Source organism: Epinephelus fuscoguttatus, linkage group LG17, assembly GCF_011397635.1.
Source record: "Epinephelus fuscoguttatus linkage group LG17, E.fuscoguttatus.final_Chr_v1".
Taxonomy (NCBI): domain Eukaryota; kingdom Metazoa; phylum Chordata; class Actinopteri; order Perciformes; family Serranidae; genus Epinephelus; species Epinephelus fuscoguttatus.
The window spans coordinates 38,135,680-38,140,727 of NC_064768.1; positions in this window are offsets into that span (position 1 = coordinate 38,135,680).

Consider the following 5,048-nt stretch of genomic DNA (forward strand, 5'->3'; position numbering starts at 1 on the left):
CTTTGGCAAAGTCTCCCATTCTCTCTGAGAACATGACAAACACACGAGCTATTAAAGTCCAGGGGTTTATAAATTAATCAAAAGTAATTAATGTGATATTGATGTGAATAGGTGAAGAGGTGCCACATGCACGTTTAAAGGAGTAACTTACTGAAACGGAAGAAGACTGAAGAGCAAATCCTTCCTACGTGTGCTCTGACTCAGCAGATACTGATCAGCAGGAGTATGAATATTTGATAGCAATGGAGCAAACCTAAGAGTCTTACTGCGTCATATGCTCTTATATTTTGATATCTTAAATCCTCACCTGCTCTGTGACTTTTGTGTTTTCCTTTACATAAAGACATTTCCAATATAAATTAGTGCATAAAAATTCACCTGAATGCAGGAAATGAAGTGTCTGACAGTCACAGAGCAGGTTCACAAAGTAAGAAGTTCTACCAGTGTTCATTTTCAGCCTTGAGTGCTGGCAGATCAGAGTCCCAGATGTGCTCCAAAAATGATGAGTGCACTTTAGAAATGAATCACTGCACTGCTTGGCACTGAAGTGAGGCTAATATTCTGGCTTCTCATCTTATCATCAGTCTGGTGGCAGAAGTTATGACAAAGTGTAGATCATCACAGGGTAACATTAGCCCTTAAACATTCTGCCTTGGTATAGCACATTTTGTGTCACTATATCTTAATAAAAAAATTGTTAAAGTCAACTCAACCTGACTGGGCTATCTCTACTATTCTATTATTTAGGTGTTATACTTAAAAAATCCACTAGATGTCACTGTGTTTTTAAATAGTGATCCTCTTGTTTGCGTCTTACAGAAAGTTGGTAACAAAGAAGTCGCCTCAGACATGAGATCTCTGTGTGGAGGGATTTTCAAAGGTACACATGTTTTTTGGCATGTTGTAGTTTCAGAGGTCTATCATGAGCTTATAGCACCAAATTCTGGGCCCTGTGTATGAGCAGTCTCTGTGGCCCCCCCATCCTTCCTCTCTTGGTCCATGTCTCTCACATGTACCTTTTTCAATTCAAAGTCAGTTTGCATTCTTTCTCTGTCCCTTCTCTCTTTGAAAACAACCTCAAACTGGAGCCCCAATTTCACTTTTGTGGTAAAAGACATGACAGTGTATGTTGGTGCTCTGACATGAAAACACCAATGAAAAAAGGCGTCCTTTAACGTCGGCATGATACGCAGCTGGTTGCTGTTACACAAGGACAAGGACCAAAGTGTTGCACCAACTTAGTATGTTTGAAGTAAATGTTAAATTTCCTGTGAAAACAGAAGTGTATTTTGAAAGAAGACAATGCATGTAACAGGCTGAAGTTGACATGGTGTCCCAGAACGTCCACAACCAACACACCCAGGGTACCTTGCACGTTGTATGTGGACGTGGAAAGTCCATGACCAAACGTCGATATGTGACGAGGTCGGAGTGAACGTGTTGTGCCTTTAGGGGGCCTCAGAGACAGTGTCCTGCTACTGATTCATCTTGTCTTTGGTCAAATCAGACAAAACTGGTTCAAACCAGTGCTTCTTATCAGCTTAACATTTTGTTGTCTCCAAATTAAAGTTATGGACCACTTGCCCTTCACTGAGATCCAGTTCTCCCATCACAGCCGTCACTTTGACCAGTAGAAACACACAACGATCTGCTGCCGTAGACAACTGTATGACAACAACACCCCAGCGTTTTAATATTTCCTCTAGGGATGTTACCACCCAGAGTAAAAGGGGGAAATGATGGTGTGAAACAGCAGAGGCACTTTGTCAACCCGCTGAGTTAACGTTACTGTCATTAGCATCAAGCTAGCAAACAATGGTACATCCTCATGGTCGGACATAAAGTAATAACATTAACAAATAGCGGCGGGGCTTTTACTCACCACAGCTGCAGAGGCTCCCAGCTTCATTTGAAACAAACTACATTATAGACATTATTATTAATCCCTCTGTGTGTTTATATATTTACTTTTTATCCGCTCCGTTGTCTTTGTAAAGTTAACATATCACCGTCATTTCAAACTCAACACTTGTTTCAAATTAAAAGCCCCTTATAACCTCGGCTAGAGAATCCCTCCATTTTCTAAATAGGCTTTTATTCTGAAACATTTGTCAGAACTTCCTGTGGAAGATACAGTAGCTTGATAGTTTACGTATGGCGCTTCAAATGTAGCTCCTGCCATCTGCTGACGCTTTTAGGTGACTACAACAACATGTCGGCTGGCACATGAACACACACAGTGACTCAAATAATAGTGAAAGTAATAAAAACAGGGCAAGAATAACCCGATGACATCACACACGCCATGAAAGACGACCGGGGATAATTGGTGAGTACCAGCGTGTAGCGTGTACCAGGCATAATGCAAGTCCTGAGTCTGAAATATGTCTGTCAGCGAGTCCTACTCCACCTGTTTAGACTCCACCGTAGACAACGGCAGCATTTCTCCGACCACGTAGTGAGTCACAAGCTCCGTGGCTTCTTTCAGACTGATAGGTTTAACGTTATCTCCGTTATTAGAACCAAACGACAGCCGTTGCTGTTTCGGAGCTGAAGGACCAGCGTTCTAAAAGTAACGGAAGTAACTGATGTCTTGTTTGAAAATGTACTCAAGTATTTGATTACTCAAACAGCAAACTAACGCGTTAGGTTACTGATTACTGCAAAATTAATCGAAGTACTCTAACGCATTATACCCAACTCTGTGCAGCACGCCTGGGCAAGGAAAGGGACAGCAGCAGAGAACACACACACACACACACACACACACACACACACACACACACACACACAGCTGTAACAAGACAGTAAAAACAGTTAAATGAAGCAAGACTGTAAACAGAGAGGTATCTGCAAATAGTGTTAAAGTGTTAAAAGCAAATAAATAAACATGAATGTGTGTAAATATATAAATGTGTCGCACAAATAGGCACATACATAAACATACCCATACACACATGCTCTGTGCACAAGCCTTACCACAATATGCACAAAAACACATATACATATACAGATACTTCACATTGGGACCTTATGGAAATGACATCCTAAAACTGTGTTTGTAGAAGTGGATACAGATCTATATATCTCTATCTATTATATCTCAACAGGAAGTGCATTCCAGAGTTTGGGAGTCCGGACAGCAAAAGCCTGATCCCCTCTAGTTACAAAATTTGTCCTGGGAACAGCAAGATGTAGCTGACCAGATGATCTCACAGGTATGTTTGGGTTTATAGGGTGTTAAGAGATCCATTATATACTCAGGAGCTAGTCCAAGTCGTGCTTAGAAGGTGTCTAATAATGGCACTGTTCAGGATTTAGCCAAGTTTCAGTGATTCAGAGGATACCCACTGGAAATTGATGTGGTGCGAAAGTTGGCTAGCAGGATGCTTTACTGATGTTTACATGTGAAAACCTCGGCACAGCCAGCTAGCAGCTAGCTAATGTTAGCTCGAAGTCTGCAGGAGGAGAGTTTATAGACTGGTGGGTTGATTTCTGCATCCCGATGAGCGACCAGCAGCCAAAGCCAACCACAGAAAGCACCGCCAACACTTGCAAGAAAGACACAAGAGCCTAAACTTAGCAGTAATTTGGCATCAGTGGTAGCATCAGCGCTACGAGACAATACAAATTCAAATACTGAACTTCTGTTAAAAAAAAACACACTGATTTAGTGTTTTCACAGATTAAATAAAAAAATTTTCCCGTTGCTTTTTCATTAAAGAGTTGAACCACAAAGTGACAAAAGCATCAATTTCCCTGTGATTAAAAGATCAATTAACTTGTAAAGCCATCTTTGTATAAGTCATGACAACAGGCCATAAGGCATGTGGCTGTTAGTCCTGGCACTGTGTTGTATTCAGCATGCATGAGGAAGGACACTAATGGCCTAGCGTTACACTTGGTGTGCAACCTTGGTTTTAAATGAAGGTTACATCCATTATCTGCTACCTTTAGGCTAATTCAACTCCCCGTTCCCTGATCAACCCCTCCCTGACTCACTCTCACTCTCTCAGCCTACTATCTCTCCCAGCTGACACTTGTGGTGATTACTAATGTCCATTTTGTTACCTTCCAACCACTGTGGAAGACTAAAAACCACATGTGAAAATGTGCATTAGTTAACTTAAACCTGCCTCAGTCAAATCAGAGTGAATATGAGAGAGAGAGAGAGAGAGGAGGTGTCGGGTGTTATGCTGCGAAAAATGTGTTAAAAATAAGATAAAACAAACACCTGCTAATGTGGTCTTTATTAACCAATTTGCCCCTATTGATGGACAAAATCATCTCAGCCAATCTCACTGATTAAAAAACACACAATTAAGATTTGCCTCCAAATCTAACGGCTCATCATGATGGCTATTTTTTGCTGTGTACTCAGTGTGTGCCTGAGCGTCCCATGAGCCTCTTGGGCAAACTGCACCGTCAACAAGGGACAGCGAGGGTGAGGGGCGGAGCGTTGCTGCATAAGGAAGCGGGGCTGTGATTGGTCAGCGGGATGACAGAGGGGAATGAGCCAAGCCGGGGAGCTGAGGGAGTGATTGAATGGGACAGAGAGGGAGGGAGGGAGGGGGTCACTGAGCAGGGAAAGAGAGAGAGAGTCAGCAGCAGATGGACTGCTGCACAGCCGGCAACGCACTCACAAAGGATAGACTGCATGTGTGACAGTGTGTAGCTGAGTGGAGGAGAGTGGTTGTGAATGAGTGAGGGTGGAGCAGCAAGCGTCCTTCATGTCCTCTGGAATTGGTTGCAGTGAGCAATAATCCTCTTGAGGGTGGGGGGGGAGGATACAGACAAGTGAACAGGAGACGGAAGAGTGAACACTTGAGCTCTTCACACTTTGGCTGCTCTCACAAGCCCAGCAAACCACTGCAGTGAGCCTGTTATCAATGTAGGAGTATTTCGATAGATGCCTGAAGCAGGACACTGTGCTCATTTTTTGCAGAAGAAGAGAATTGTGTCTTGATCAGAGGCAGAGGGGTCAGGATACGTAGGGAGCACCTGTGGGAGCACAAAGGGGGGGGGAGGGGGGGTTCTCTGTGGTGAAG